General features: G+C 45.3%; 1 long non-coding RNA gene across 1 annotated transcript; it reads left to right on the top strand.

Annotated features, from left to right (window-relative positions):
• Positions 1-49: 49 nt before the first annotated feature.
• On the top strand, positions 50-15361 carry LOC129147231 (uncharacterized). The gene is made up of 3 exons (XR_008554590.1): positions 50-274; positions 2180-2322; positions 15008-15361. It is a non-coding gene; the product is annotated as an uncharacterized LOC129147231 (long non-coding RNA).
• Positions 15362-16962: the final 1601 nt, after the last annotated feature.

The following is a 16962-nucleotide window of genomic DNA, read 5'->3' as shown; positions in this document are numbered from 1 at the left end:
GGGGCCCAGGGGCGGAGCCTGCAGCGGGGCGGGGCCAGGGCCGGAAGCGGCGAAGCTGCTGTGTTTAGGGTGTCCTGAGTGTTTGCGGTTTGTCCCCACGTCAACCCAAAGAGCGGGCAGGTTCCGTCTTTTTCCAGGACCGGAGTCGGCAGTCTTTACGGAAATGCTCAGCTCCCGCCCCGGAGGACCCGAGCTGCGGCCGGCGTCGCGGAAGGTCTCACCAGGGCTGTCTGTTCTATTGGTGTAACCGGGACTAGCACAGTGCCTGGCACAGGTATTTGCAAGTCAGGTGACGGAGACGACTTGGCTTGTGCGATTCCTGATTTGTCCTACACCGGTGTCACTTGATTACGTAGTTTAAAGTAAATGCCTTTTGTAAGGAAGACATTAGGCTTTTTTATAAATAAAGGTTTCTTTTTCTTTTTTCTTGCCTTCTCTAGCTCCCGAGTGCATAGGGCACCGTGCAGGCCCCTCGTTAGAGAGCCCAGACTCGTTACACAACCCCCTGCAGCGACTGACGGAGGGGGGGGAAGGGGGTTGGGGCGGGAATTCCTTTGGGTTGCGGGAGTTGGCGTGCTTGATGAGCCACTTCAGAGTTACAGAGGAAGGAGAGGTTGGCTAGGTGAGGTACAAATGGATGCCATTCCCAGTGACGTGACACCAGACGGCAGTCAGGTGCATAAATGACAAATCAAACTACTCATGATAGGGACTGGAAAAGTGGCCAGTGCCTCCTTTATGACCTTGGGCATTCCAACGCCCACTGTATGACCTTGGATTGTCCCTAGTCACTATTCATTGAGGAAGGGGGAAGGGTAGGCTTAGGAAATAGGTATCATTACTTCAGGATTTGCTCTTGAATAACTATTTAAGAAATCCATCTCTGACTTTCTTGGATCTCTGGAAACACTTTAGATTAGAGCTGGAAGCAAGCTAAGATGTCATCTAGCTATCTCAGCCTCCTTACCTGGATTTTGTATGTTTATTTTAGCTGATTGGGTCAATCAATCAGTGGTTACATTTTCTAGAATTTTACTGTTCATTAGAATTTACTAAGTAAATTCTAATTTCCTAGAATGTTCTAGATAGGTGGCAAATATATATTTTATCTGTCCTATCATAATGAAAAAAATTTTTTTTATTGTCTAAAGTTTTACATACCGTATATCTCCTTTTTTCCCAATCGACTCCCTCTCCCAGCCCTTCCCAGCCCGGGCAAGCCCCCACCGCCCCAGTGTCTGTGTCCATTGGTTATGCTAATATGCATACATACAAGTCCTTTGGTTGCTCTCTAACCCCCCTCCCCTACCATTTGTCTCTAGGTCAATCTATTCTTGTTCATCAAGTTATGTTGATCATTATATCCCACATATGAGTGAGATCATGTGACATTTATCTTTTTCCAACTGGCTTATTTTTCTTAGCATAATGCTCTTCAGTTTCATCCATGCTGTTGCAAATGGTAAAAGTTCCTTCTTTTTAATAGCAGCGTAGTATTCCATTGTGTAGATGTACCACAGTTTTCTGATCCAGTCATCTGCTGATGGGCACTTAGGCTGTTTCCAAATCTTAGCTATTGTAAATTGTGCTGCTATGAACATAGGGGTGCATATATCCTTTCTGATTGGTGTTTCTGAAAATACTTTTGATTTTTTTCAGTTCATTTAGCCTGGGGGTATAGGTATTAAATAATTAGAATAGCCAAGATTGCAGTTGCTAGCTTTTCCATCTCTACTTAGTCTCTTTTTCTGACTTCTCTCTAGGTGCTACTTAAACATGCCTGTTTCCCCAAAATTTTGTCCTTGGTCCCTTTATCAGCTTACATCCTCATACAAAGAAAATTCCCATGCTTCTGTGTAGGCAGCTAGAGAGGCATGAGCAGAGCAAGGACGATGGGCCAGGTACGAAGGTCACCAGGGTGGAAAGCCCTGGCGCCTAGCAGTGGGTGAAACTGGGAAAACAAGGACCTCACCCCCAAAGTGACCTTTTCTCCCCTTAGCATATTGCTGGTCACGCGGTTCAGACCCTCCCCTGACCTTTCCTCCCCTGGCATGTTGCTAGTCATGTGGATTAGACCCCCCTTAGAGGGGGAATGAAAAGGGAGCCAAAGAATAGCCCTGAAGCATTAAGCCCCCAGGGCAATGAGGTTCTGACCCACATCAATGCGTCTAGGCCTCAGTTGTGTTTCAGCTCAGGGCCCAGAAAAGCAGCACAACCAGACAAGCCTGACCTCAGGACCAGCTGCAGTGACTAAGGACCCCTGCCCTGGTGCTGACCCATCCGTGGAGACCGAGATCCTGAAAGGACACGCCTGGAAAGCTGGTACGTAGTCTATGGAGATGCTCCCCTGGGACCTCTCCTAAAATATCCACCCTGGAAACCATTAGGATGGAGGACCCAGCGCTCTCCCCCCCTGCCCCCCAAGCGTATTACCATTACCTTCCTCTCTCCTAAGATCCAAGGCCTCTTCTTTTGCTTCTTTAACTGGTTTCCTGAGCCCATTTCTCCTACCACTCACTTCTACCTCTGCGACTTTCTAAATAAACTTTCTCCTATAGCTTGAGTCTTGGCTCTGAATTCTTTTCTAGCCAGAACTCAAGTACTAAGGTTGCTGAACCCAGCCCCGTCTGACCCCACAAGTCTAACACCTGGTGCCCTCCCTGTTGCCAAGAGTTCCAGTGACTCCCATCCCCATATTCCCAGCCCCAATAACCTTCTCCCAATCTGGAGGTCTGTGTTTCCATCCATAGGAGAGGTTCGGCTAAGTGAGGTACGTGGTGTCGTTTGTCATGTAAAACTCCAGTGGAAAATGGCATGCTTTCCTGCCTATCACCCCTCCCTGAGGAAAGCAGTCCCCCACCTCTCCTTTCTTCCTTCTCCCAGGGAAGCACCCACTGAACTGTCCGTTGTGCCATGGAAATGTCTCTCACACCTGCACTCTTCAATTCTGTTACTTCCCCCAAGAACTCACTCCCTTCCTCCGGGTTTCCATTATTCTTAGGATTCCTTAGCTCAGTGAGGAACTGCTTTATTGGTAACACTTCTCACAGGCTCCGGCACTCACTTCCCACGCTCCACCTTCCTGACCCCACCTCCCGCTCTTTCGTTTGTCCCTTGAGTGTCTCTTTCCCATAATTTCCCAAACTTCCTTGAGCATGACAGTCAGGTGGAGTGTTGTTAATACAGCTGCCTATGCCCGACTCTGGGTCTGATGTTCAGGGTCTGGGATGGGTCCGGGCAAGCTAAATTTAAAAATTCAACTTTAATTTCATTCTTATCATATCAGTTTGGAACCAGATTTTCCTCTTGTCCCACCTTCAGAGTGTGATTTTGTTATCCTTTCATCTGGAAAGTCCTGAGGCATCAGCGAAATATCAGGCACCTGCTCTAGTAGCACTTCCAACGTTCTTTTCTTACCAGCACTAACCAGAGCGTACAACTGCCCTGTCCAAAAGTCTCCAGTGGCTTCTATTAGCCGCATGATAACATCTGTGCCGACGTCAATGCAGCAGGTGTTTGGGCATCTGTTGCATATCAGGTACTTGTCTAGGTCTGATACAGAAGACATGATCCCCGATCTCAAGGAGTTCACCTAGTCTACAGAGCAATGTCTCTACTTGGCACTTAAAGTCTTTCAAATCTTGGCCCAACCTACCTTTCTTTCACCCATTCTCTCTCACATGCCTCCTCCTATGCTGTGCTCCCCATGGCCACAGGCCCTTTACACCTGCTGTTCCTTCTACTTGGAATGCTCTTCCCGCACTCAATCTCGTTTGTTTCCGCTTTTCCTTTAGCTGCCCCCTCAGGTATATTTTCCTTAGCAGTCTTTGTCCTCCCTTTACTTGCACAATCTGCTGTTACTATATTCACTTCGTATCTCCTTCAAGCATATCTCCCAGACTGGACTTGGTATTTGTTTGTATGATTTTTTAAGTTTGTTTCCTCCTCTAAGATGTAAGCTCCATGAGGACAGGGACCATGTCTGTTTTTGCTGTCAATTGTAGTATAATTGGTCCAAGTCTACTTTTTAGATATCCAATTTTTATTGGATAAATAAATGATTTTTCTTAATTCTTCTATGCATGAGCCAAGTTGAATCATTACAGGTTTACAGTAGATGCCCTTGGCTTTCCTACCTTTGGGTCTTGTGCTGCCTCCTCAGCCATGGAATGTCCTTTCTTTCATCTACACAAATCAAATTCCTACCCAAGCTGAGGACCAAATTCAAATTTCACCTCCTCTCCAAGGCTTTCCCTGACTCCTCCCACTGTGAAGTAGCCACTCCTTCTTTTGGACTCTCCTGACAGTTGATCAGTACAGCTCTGTTAAGCCCAGTTGCTGGGAAGCAAGATCAACAGTAATTAATATAAATGGGAGAAGTCCGGTCAGAAGGCTGAATTGGGCTCTTTGATATTCACAGGGATGAATATCTGCATTTCATTACCTACTGTTGACTCAGTGGCCTAAAGCAAACTCCCCCAACCTGATAATCTTGCTGTTTACCAAACATCACCTTTGATATGTCTGTTTGCATTCCTAAAAGGCAATTGTGTATTCTAGTAAGTAAAAGATGGGAATGGAAACTCAGTGGAACTTGGTCCCTTGTACCAAGATCACAACTGGCTTCCCCATAATTTCCAAATTTATATTTCTTGTTTTGTGTATTAATTTGCGCATCAGCTCTTTCTCCAAGTCTTTGAACCTGAGGCCACGTGGACCGTGGCTTCACACCCAGTAATTTCTAAATTTTATTATAATTGTTATGCATATCTTCTCCCTTGCTGGCTATAGCCACTGTGGTGGCTGGACCAAAGTTTCAGTCATCATCGTAATTCTTTCAATCTACAGTGACGCCATTCAGCCTGGTCCCAGAATGAACACAGGTGGAATAGACCTAAACCCCACCCAAACATGGAGCGAAGCTCAGTCAACCCACAGTCCAAAGAAGAGCTACCCAGCAAGCCTTTCCCAGCCCAGCCAATTTCAATAAGCTTGCCGGTCTGTGAGCTTGAGTATAAACGCTTATGGCTGTAAGTCCTAGAGATTTTGGGGTGTTTTATAACATAGTAGCTATTAGGTCTGATCAAATAATTGAATAGATACCCCCCCTCCCCTGGGAAACTGACTTTTAGATCATTTCACAACTGACATTCCCTTTCGCTTATACTATTTGCTAAGACAACTATCCATTTGCTAAGACCACTATCTTTCCCCTCTGGACCCACCCAGAGAATTCTCCCCCCAGAAAAAGCCCACCTAAAAGCCTTTAAAATCTCTGCCTCCCTGTCCCTGGATGCTGGCACCATGTTGGGGCTCATCCCATCTGGATTCCAGATGGCCTAATAAATCCATAATCCCTTACCACTTTGGCTTCGTGTGTTCCTCCTTTGGCGACCCTAACAGCATCCTCATGGCAAGAGCTCACTAATGTACAGAGAATAAATAAAACAAATCAAAGGTTAAATAATCCACAATTCACATGACAAATAAATCGCTGAGTATCAGTTTATCGTGCATTCCATGTTCTAACTCAAAGCCTCCCCAGGAGTGAACAAAACAGTGTCTGGGTCGGGCTTCTAGACAGAAGAGCAGCCAGTGCAGAGGCTCTGCAGTGAGGACGTGCCTGGTGAGTTCCAGCCCAGCGGGGTGTGAGGCCAGGGCAGCTGGCACAGAGTGGACCGGTGTGGGTTGGTCAGGGAGGGACTGGTGATGTTGTAACTGGACAACCAAGGGGTCCAGGCTGCCTGCCACTACTCCAGCCAGTTAAGCAGGGACAGGGTTGAATCATATATGAGCGTTTATTCCAATAATACCCGCAGTATGGAGAGCAGCAGGTCATCCACACAAATCTGCTCTGCCTCTCCCCATAAACCAGCTGTTTACATTGGGCAGAAGGACAAAGATTACGTGGGAAAGTAAGAATTACAGGCATGGGAAAGCAGGCACAGGATACTCATCATGCAAGCTTGCAGAGGGGTGGGGAGGGAGGAGTTTGCAGGAGGGTGGGCACCCCGGGACCAGACTACAGGTAAGAGGGGCTTGGGATTGTAAAGAGAAGGTGCCTCCTGGACTTGACTGTTTCAGCAACGAGGTTGTAAATCTTTCCATGACGGTAGGCAGTTCTTGGAAGGAGAATGGACTGCATTCCGATGTTAGCTCCATGTCCCAGGGCGCACAACTCCCAGCCAGGTTAGAATGTGCTTTCTCTAATCAGAGCAGAACCTCATGGTTAACAGAGCAGGATTAACATTTCTTATAATTGCAGTTAGTTTCTAATGCTCTGTTTCTGCCCCTAACATTCACCCCTGCTTTTCCTATCATCTCACAGCTATGAGGTTAGTTTTAGATGAAATATCTCATCCTGCTGGACTGCGTTTGCCTTTTGTCTTGAAAGCAGTTCTCAGGGATGGAATACACCGAATGCAGGATCTTGGGAGATGGTTTCCCTAATTTGTTGAATGTTGTTTTCTATCAATTGAGAATTGTCAGAAAGATTAAAATAGCACATTCCTTTAAATTCCTCACAAGTGTGGTTATGTCGCAACAATAAATAATCTGTTGCTGCCTGATTCTCTAGAACTGCCTCCCTGACCTGGCTCAGCTCTTGATTTTCCCCCTGTATAGGCCTGGTGTGGCATTCAGGGCTTTCACCATGCTACAAGCCAGCCAGGTCACTTCTACATGAAGGGAGCCAGCCTACTATTATCAGCATAACAAACATGGCTAGAGCAATATGTTCAGCAGGGCTCCACAGGAGGACACTGTCATTGCAGGCCTGTGCCACGGCCGTGAGAAGGTCCCTTTTGGTTTGGACCGTGTGATGTTTCTGAGAGAGAAAGACAGTCAGTCGTCCTACGGAACAGCCCCCACTCCCTGTGGTGCTGTTAGCGGGGATATATGAATAAACACCCACATATCAGAAACCAACCAGCCAACAGCTTAGTATGTCCATTACTATAAGGGGGGGAGGGGTAATGTGAAATTATCAGAACAATTCATATTGTAGTTATTAGATACTGAAAGACAATAACTAGAACACTCAGTAAATGTCAGACATTTGCCACTGGGAACTACTGCAGCAACCTTTAGAGAAAACATCCCTGCATCCTTTTCCCAGACAGTGAGTCCCAGTATGTGACTTTCTTCCCAAAACGAATGGAATAATCTATATATATAAAAGGCTAAGTAACCGACTGTATATAAGTCTGACCGTCCAACCAACCGACCAGCCGGTACATATGACACACACTGGCAATCCTACCTAATAAAATAGTAATATGCAAATTGACCGCACCTTCGCTATGCCCAAGCCACGCCCACCAACCAATCAGGACGAGTATGCAAATTACCCAACAAAGATGGCAGTTAATTTGCATACGCTGAGGGAGGGAGGAGTGAAGACTGAAGACAACTTAGAAGGAAGAGGGAGGAAAAGCAGAAAGCAAGGTGGCTGCCAGAGGGAAAGCCCGGCGGGGCGGGGCGGAGCGGGGCAGAGCGGGGTGGGCAGCAGCGGCGTGGGAGTGCAGGCGCAGTGGCTGCAACAGCGGCGGCAGCGGCAGCGCACACGGCTGCAGCGGCCGCTTGCAGGATTCTTCCTGCAAATGGGCTACTAGTTTAAAAATAAACGTTGACTCGTGCATGCACGATACATATAAAGCTCTCACTGGCACCAATTGCACGCATGTGTTTTGATCTGTCATTGTTGATCGTGAATTTGGTTGCTGACACTTCTATTATAGAGAAAGGGCAAACAGTGATATTAAAATATTTCTTCTAATTACCGTATTTAACAGCGTATAAGACAACTTTTTAACCCAGGAAAATCTTCTATACGCCCAGTCGTCTTATACGCCGGAAAATACGGTAATTTCCTTTCAATGTGCACGAATCCGTGCACCGGGTCACTAGTTCTCTATATTAGCAAGAGGTGTCCCAACTCCTACTCAGCAAAATGTAAAGATCCGTTCCGCATAGGTTCCTCCACTGCCAGCTTCAGAGCAGCTGAGTGATGAGAAGCATGTCTCAGGGTCCCATCCATTTCTCCTCTGGTTGGCCCATCGTCCTTGCTCTGCTCATGTCTGTCTAACTGCCACCACATCCCCCCTCAAGGAGCTTGGCTCTGAATTCTCTCAGAGAAAAGGGGCGCAGGGTCTCTTCTGTAACTGCTTCATGCTGAGAAGGGATGACATTTTCTTTCAGAGCCAAGAGATCCTTGCTTTCTGTCAGAGGGACAATGAGGCCTGGGCACAGAAGGAGGTGGCAATGGTGCCTAGAGGTGGTATTCCCTGAGTATGAGTAGGGCTTATAACCTGGTGGAGACAAACTTTGTTATAAATGTTAGTATTATTAGGGTAAAAGCTGGAGATAAATTCAGGATCCAATTCAATTCACAGGTGAGAAAAAATAAAGTTTTGAGTTTAATATTCACAACTGTGTGTTATAGAGTCTACTGAAACACAATTTTCCCCCTAAAATCACCATCATTTTTATTAAGGAGACAAATTAAGACCAGTTTATATTCTGTATTAAGTCTAGTTTTAATTTGGCCTGATTGTTTACATGAACACAATAAGAATAGCAACTGGTATATAGGCTTTTTTTTTTTTAATCACTTTGCTGGAATCTCATGATTGAGCTTTAATTGGCTTCCCAGGACAAAGAAGCTGAGCCACCTAATTGCCATCAGGTTTTCCTGCAGTACCCATAGACTTAGGCAAATTCCTCACATTCTTGAGGTTCCCAAAATGTCTTGGGGTTCTTTCCTGGCCATCTCTTAGGAAAGCAACCTTCGTTCCTTACCTGGAAAGACTGCCATAACCCACTGACCAAGCAAGGTACCAGGCTATTCTCCAAGGTGCTCTTATTGGCCTCAAAGTCAGTCTTCATTCCTTAAAGCTTTCTGGTAACATCCAGAGTCAGGGCATGTCTCTCTCAGACATGACATTCCAGTCATAGTCTTGGTTAATAAAACCACAATTGGAAACTGGTCTTATTGAATTCATGCAAAGGAAGTATTGCCATGACTCACTTATTAAGAATTGCCAAAGACAGGAGGGGTAGGGTAGGGAGAAAAATAGATAATTTACCAAATAGCTTTAAGAAAAGAAACAAGTTTCCTTACGTCTGAAAAACAAAAATTAAAAATCAGGAATACTCTCAACAAAAGTACAAAAACTATATAATTATTTTTAGTTCATTCAGTCCCATAATCAATTTTTTGTTTCTCCTGATTTTTCCTGCTAGTACTTCTATAGACCCAGATACTCTATAGAGTTCTAATAATTTTCATCCAGTTAGAAGGGAATGATCTGAAAATGTCAGAGTCCTTTCCTTGGATCCCTCAGAAGATGTAACATTTTCCCAAATGCATTGTGACAAAACAGTGACTGTCTCTAAATAACAAGAAGAAATTTAAGAGGATACGGTTATGGATTTTATTAAAATGCAAATTACATGAATCTTGTCCTTTCTGCAAAACAAAATATTCCAGAATAACAATTAGAGCATATCAGAATCTATTTTAATAATGTACATATAAGTAGAATATAGTTATTATTTATGTGACAAAGTTTCCCATGTACCTTAAGCAGAAAATTTTCTTCATAAAGAGAGAAAACAAATTCTTGAGGCATTCCAGGGCCTATTGGAATGGCCTAAAGCCAACTCTATGTCAAAAAAGTTTCTTAAAATTCAAACCCTGGGAAGGTTGTCAAACATTTTTGACCAAAAGATTATATATCATCATTATTATTATGAAACAGTATTAGACTATTTATTCATTCAAAGTGACAAAACGGTATTAAACACAAACATAGGCTAGCAAAACTTCAGTTCCCACAATTAAGATCACCTTTTATAACTAATTAAGTACCTGATTTATATAACATAATATATAACGATTTCAATAATTTATAGAACTTTTGCTTCCTGTGCAAAATCTGGAAAAATTTTCTGCTTAAGGTACATGGTAAACTTTGTCAAATAAATAATAACTATATTCTACTTATATGCACATTATTTTTTTTAAAATATATTTTATTGATTTTTTACAGAGAGGAAGAGAGAGGGATAGAGAGCTAGAAACATCGATGAGAGAGAAACATCGATCAGCTGCCTCTTGCACACTCCCCACTGGGGATGTGCCCGCAACCAAGGCACATGACCTTGACCGGAATCGAACCTGGGACCCTTGAGTCCGCAGGCCGACGCTCTATCCACTGAGCCAAACCGGTCTCGGCTATATGCACATTATTAAAATAGATTCTGATATGCTCTAATTGTTATTCTGGAATATTGTGTTTTGCAGAAAGGACAAGATTCCATGTAATTTGCATTTTTTTTCCTTTTAACAGACTAGAAAAGACTAAACAAATTCTGTATTAGCTTACTTTAGATTCATTTATCTAATTAAATTTATTATTCGGATTACCTATAATTTCCTTTTAAAATTTTTCTTCACAGTCCTTCCATAACTTTCACAAAGCTTCTTACAACATTCACAACCTTCTTACCCATTCAGAAACAACTAGCTTTAGAACTCAGTTTCTTCTTCCTTCCAAATGTGTCTCCATGCCTCATGCTTTCTATTACCAAAACTACACAATCTCTTTCCAATTGGTTAGATTCTTAACTCTTAGAAACCTTAATTTTTAAGTGACCACCAAAAATTAAGTGGTTATCATTCTTTAAGATTGGCAAATACATTACACTTTTGAGAGACATATCTTACCTTATAATAGACAAATATGCAAATTGACCGCACCTTCGCTACACCCAAGCCACGCCTACCAACCAAGCCACGCCCACCAACCACGCCCACCAGGAAACCGTTGCAGGGACGTTGGGGTGTGGCCGAGCCCAAGGCTGGGAAAGCCTCCTTTCCCGGCCTTGGGCACCAGCAGGGAGCCAGCACGGATCGCAGGCAACGACCAGGGGATCGGCTCCTACAATCCATAGCAGGGACGCTGGGTGCGGCCGAGCCCAAGGCCGGGAAAGCCTCGGGCACTAGCGGGGAGCCTGCACGGATCGCAGGAAACCACTGGGGGTCGGCTCCTGTGATCGGTAGCAGGGACGCTGGGTGCGGCTGAGCCCAAGGCCGGGAAAGCCGCCCAAGGCCACTGCCCGGGGCCAAGCCCCGACCCTGAAAGAAGGCAGAAGGCGGTGGCCACAGCCAAGGCCTGGGTCTCCGGTGCCGGCAGAAAACTGGTGCAGGCAGCCAGGTGAATGAAGGCCTATTGCATGAATCTTCGTGCAAACGGGCTACTAGTTTCTATTATAAAATATTCACTAAGTTTCAAGTGTATTTTTTAGCTTTTCTGTAATAAAATGTTAAAATGGGCAAACTCAGATTAATATTTCAGTATCCATGTATTTAAAAATACCTAGATATTTAATAATTTCTACAGCAGGACTCCAAAGTTTTAAGTTACCAAGGACTTTACTATTTTTTTTTCTTTACAACTTGGGAGTGGCCCCTGCCCAAGGGCACTTCTGCAGCTCAGGCGGGGGAGGGGAATTAGAAGGTTTACTCCCCATACTTTTCTCTCTGAATAGATGAAACAACATGAAATCTTGTATATAAGAAGAAATATTATCCTCTTTCAAAACAGAAACAAAACACCCCCTAAAGTAAATAAATGAGTACTCCCAAAAGGAGGGACTGGGACATTAGCCTTAGAATCTTACTTTACACGAACCCAGCACAGCAAATGACCTTTGCTTCTGAGTGGCACGAAGTCCAAACAGCAGGGACAGAGGATTCCCTGTGTTCATAAAACAGCAAAGAGTAAACTAAGTCCCCAAAAGATAAGAAAGCAAGCAAAGAACATCTTTAACCAAAGTTACATTACAGACAGACCAAACTCTCACTAGCTAAGCATTTCAGACATCCGATGCCTTGAGAAGGAGAGCAGGGAGGGTCCCCAAGATTAAGAACCCTTGGCAGCTGCTGGGAAGTTCCTGCAGTCAATGCTATGGGGTCAGCCTGCTACAAGCAGCTGCCCCTCTCCACCCCCCGCAGAGTGGAATATGCCCCATCTTTAAACAATTAAACCAAACAACAAAGAGACACAAAACAACAATCAATAGACACCCTTATATAGGATATTTATAGGTGCGCACAACCCCCAGACAAGAGCTTCACACCATGTGTTCCCAAACACTAATTTCTTGTTCCCAGTTGAGGATATTTAAGAGGGAGGCCAAGTAGTATTGCAGTAAAACACCCTTTTCTTTTTTTTCTTTTCCCCCCATTGGTGGATAAGCATAAGTAGCCCAATCTTTTGGATCAGGCCACCAGCTCCCATCATTGAACAATTTAAGCAAGCTCACAGGCAAAGTTACATCAGGCAAAAACCACTCTAATATACTAGTACAATGTTTCCAACTGCACAAAACCCACAGACAAGAACTTCACACCATGCTCCTTGTCTGTCCAGCCACAGAAACCTCAGGATGCCCTGCGTTCAAAAAACCACCAAAGCAGAGCAATGTCTCTCATCCCAGAGTGGATCAGACTAAGGGCGAGGAGACCAGGCAAGGACCTCTGGATGCCCCTTGCCACCAATTCTTGATCAGGCTCACCCAGTAAATGCAGGCCTTTAGCCCAGATGAGAGGCAGCAAATGCTTCTCAGGCCATATAAACACGCTTGATTCCTCCTCCTGCACCCTGGGACCAGATTACAGGCAATAGGGGCTGGGGGTTATAAAGAACAGATGCCTCCTGGACTAGATTGTTTTGGCCGCGAGGTTGTAAATCTTTCCATAATGACTGGCAGTTCTCTGAAGGAGGATGGACTGCATTCTGATGTGAGCTCTCAGGTCTAGGAAGTACAACTCTCAGTGAGGTTAGAATGTGCTTTCTCTAATCAGAACAGAACCATCATGGTTAACAGATGATTAAAATCCTATATAATAAAACCCTAATATGCAAATCAACCGAACAGTGGGAATGACCAGTCACTATGATGCACACTGACGACCAGGGAGCAGACGCTCAACACAGGAGCTTCCCCCTGGTGGTCAGTGTGCTCCCACAGGGGGAGCGCCGCTCAGCCAGAAGCTGGGCTCACGGGTAGTGAGCGCAGCAGCGGTGGTGGGAGCCTCTCCCACCTTCACTGCAGATGGACATCCCCTAAGGCATCCCGACTGCGAGAGGGCGCAGACCGGGCTGAGGGACCCCCTCCCTGCCAGTGCACGAAATTTTGTGCACTGGGCCTCTAGTTTATTATAATTATAGTTAGTTTCCAATATTCTACTTCTGTCCCTAACAATGTGAGGGTGGGTGGGGGTCGGTAGCACTTCATGAAGGGGCTTGAAAAGTCGGGGGGGGGGGGGGGGGGTTGTTGACCCTGGCTTACTCTGCAGAGAGACAGCAGCAAGGTCAAGGTGATCCCGGGAGGTCAGTTGGAAGTCGACTGTGAGATCTAGCAGAGAGCAGAGCGGGTGGGAGCAGGGTGCTAGCAGTGGTGGTGGCGGCCAGGGGTCAGGTTTTGTAGTCGTGAGAGCCCATGGGCTTGCTGATGGGTTGGATATGGAGTGTGAGAAGGAGAGAAGGGTCAAGGGTAACTCCTAGGTCTCTGGCAAAAGGAAAGCTATAATTATTAACTGAGAGATAAACTGTGTGTTCCTTAATTAAGTCCAAAATCACAAGGGATTGTATTCAGGCATAATGAAACTCTAGGGAAAGGATGGTGTAGGAATCAGCTTTGGGTAGGTTATGCCCAATACAGGTGACATTACAGTAGAGCTGCATCGCACTTTATATCCATTAAGTGGTTGGCAGAAAACATTTTACAGCCAAATCTGTCCCCTTTTTTAAAACCAGTTTAATTTTTTTTTAGTCTTTATTGTTGTGAGTATTATAGATGTCCCCCCTTTTTACCCTTTTCCCCCACCCCACCTCCGCCCCACCTCCTAGTTCCTGCCCTGCCCCAGGCCTTCACTATCCTATTGTCTGTGTCTTTGGGTTAGGCATATATGCATACAAAGCCTTTGGTTAATCTCTTCCTGCCCCTTCCCTCTGAGATTCACCAGTCTGTTCTAGTTCCCATGCCTCTGGTCCTATTTTATTCATCATCTTATTGTGTTCATTGGATTCTGTCCCTTGTTGTCTGGTCAGGGATAGGCAGAGATAGGACACAACAGGAAGAGCTATGCAGGCAAAACTCAGTCACAGGCACCATAAATCATCATTACCGATGAGGGCAACACATCTTTTATTTTTGAAAAACATTATTACTTTTCATAATAACTACTTTGGTACTCATTATCGTGATTCAATATTACATACGATGCATATCTGGTTCTGAGAAACAGAACTGCTGATGGAAAGAATGTGTACATTCTTGTTGAGCTGCTTAATAAATAACTATTTGATGATCATTCTGCAGTGTGTTTAAGGGGCAATTCTTCGGTTGCCTTGGAGAGTTCATTTGGCATCCTAAAAATGGATGTAATTATAAGGGGTGGCCAAAATGTATCAATTAGCCTGACACTATGGTCTTTTTAACCGATCTATAAATTTCCAATTTCCTTCGCCATCTTAACTGCGGTAAATCACCCTGAACAAGACCATTCTTTTGCACAACAGCCTCCTTATTAGCTGAGATCAATTGAGACTAGAAAATGAAAAATATACCAGATGCTGAGAACTCTTTATGAAACCACATTTCTGGGATGAGTATTGAATGAAGATTAATGTGTTATTTTTCAGCTTCTACATCATTGATTTAAAAATTTATTCTCTATATCTTATTGCTGGATTAAGCACTGATATATATTTGGAGGGTTTGCTTGCATGCAAATATTATCTTTTCCCTACTGAAGTTATGTATTAATGGAAGGGAAAGATTTTTTAATTCGAATGTATCTTGCTTTGCATACTACATGCATTTCTGAAAGTACTTACCATTAAATTTGGGAAAACTGATTCCTTTTTCTGTTGAATTATAAATTAATGATTAAACACTTGTTTCAATTTCTGATTGGTTTTCATTTGCTCTACAGATAAAATACAAGATCCTATTGGCACATCGTGTGGACGCTGGACTCTGTCTGCCTCTGGAGACCGTCTCACAGTCCTCTCCTCTGCCTCCAAGCCCCGCTGTCCTGGCCTTCCTCTGAACCATAAGACTTCAGACTCAAGATTTTGGCATATGTTTTCTAAAACTTAAATTAACTAACACTCCACGCTTTATTTTTTCCCTTCACATTACACGTATAATACATTACTTCCTTAACTCACTGTCTGTCTTCCCCCCAGCTAGAAAGTAGGCTCCCCAAAAATGCATGGGTTGCCCTGGCCGGGTGGCTCAGTTGGTTGGAGCTTTGACCCAAACACCAAAAGGTTGCAGGCGGGTACGGAAGGCAACCAATCCATGTTCCTGTCTCTCTCCCTTCCTCCTTCTCTAAAATCAATAAAAACATATCCTTGGGTGAAGAGTAAAAGAATGCATGGGTTTCAGTCTTTCTTTTTTCTCTGTGACTCTAGCATCTGGAACGGTGTTGGGCGTATAGCACGCCCTCACTGCCATTGGCACAGGCCAGGGAGCCAGGACACGGGGGACAGGGAAGCAGACCCACCGCTCAGCACACTGACAGCAACTTACCGCAGAGGCAGGTCACCTCCCTAGAGAGAACATCTCAGCCTCAGTTGCGTTTCAGTTCCACACCCAGAAAGGCAGCAGAACCAGGTGGGCGACACCAGGACCAGCTGCGATGACTGACGTCCCCCTGCCCTGCCACTGACCCATCGGTGGAGACCCCGCCCTGGAGGAGCACACCTAGAAAACTGATGAATATTCTGCTGAAACCCTCTCCTGAGGCCTGTGCGAAGATTCCTGCCTGCAGAGAGAAATAAAAACCTCGAGACAAAGGACCCAGTGAGCTCTCTCCCTCTGGGGAGCAGCTCCCCTTTCTCTGTCCCCTCTTCTTCCCCCACAGGCATGCATCTCCTAAACCGTATAGGACCCCAGAGGCTTGCAACCTGGGGAGCACTGGGCAGCGGCAGGTCATCGCAGGCTAGTGCCCTGACCCTGTTCCCCAGGCCCCCTTTCCTCTGCCTTCCCAGAGAGCGAGGGCAGCCCGGCCTGGGCTCTGCTGCTGCTTCTAGACTAAGCCCTTCTGTGCTTTACATCCCCAGCTTTAATAACTGTTCCCTCAGGGTCACCTGGACTCTGGTGAAACTTCCCGCTTGAAGTCAGGAACCCCACACTAGAGGCAGCCCTAGGCAGACCCGCTCAGGGCCAGGCCCCTGTCCGAGGCACTACCCCTGGAAGGCAAGCTCTTTCGGGCAGACTACCCTTGTACTGCAGGCACCTTATATGGAGATTCACTCAGTAAAGGCGTTCCACTAACCAGCAATGGGAACCTGAGCGGAAAACGTGCTACTTCTCAACTCTCCAGGGCCTACAGCCTAACGGAGAAAATATGTTCTGAAACAGTCACAAAACATTCAATCATAAACTACACTTACTACAGTTTACAAGAAGATTAGAGCAAAATATGTGTTCCAAATCACAAGTGCTTGGGATGGCCCGGGGGAGATGGGAAGAAGTGGCTGGCCGTGGTGACAGGGGAATGAGGAGCTTCTGTGCCGTGTGTGTAAGACATAAACCAATGAGCCTCCTATGAAAATGTCTGATTTCTTTGGCAGAATTTGACGCTGGCTCTTCCAGTGCTGGATAAAGCGGACTGGCCTGCTGCTTGTGTTAGTATGATGGCAGATGAATTGGATTATTGACCTTGGGTGTCAAGGTGTATTTGTCATAATAATGGATGCTTTTTCCCCCTGAGACAATCAGTGCTTAGCTAAGGATCACAAATAGGTCTTGATGACGTGGGATGATGTTGCTCCAACAGGCCGTGTTGTGTGGGGTACATACAGCCCTGGAAAACCAGGCTGCAGACTCAACTCCATATGCACTTCTCAGGGGCGTGCTCGCGTCGGCTGGCCACGGTCA

Source organism: Eptesicus fuscus, chromosome 19 (genome assembly GCF_027574615.1).
Source record: "Eptesicus fuscus isolate TK198812 chromosome 19, DD_ASM_mEF_20220401, whole genome shotgun sequence".
In the NCBI taxonomy this organism is placed as follows: domain Eukaryota; kingdom Metazoa; phylum Chordata; class Mammalia; order Chiroptera; family Vespertilionidae; genus Eptesicus; species Eptesicus fuscus.
This window is presented reverse-complemented; position numbering and strand designations above follow the sequence as displayed.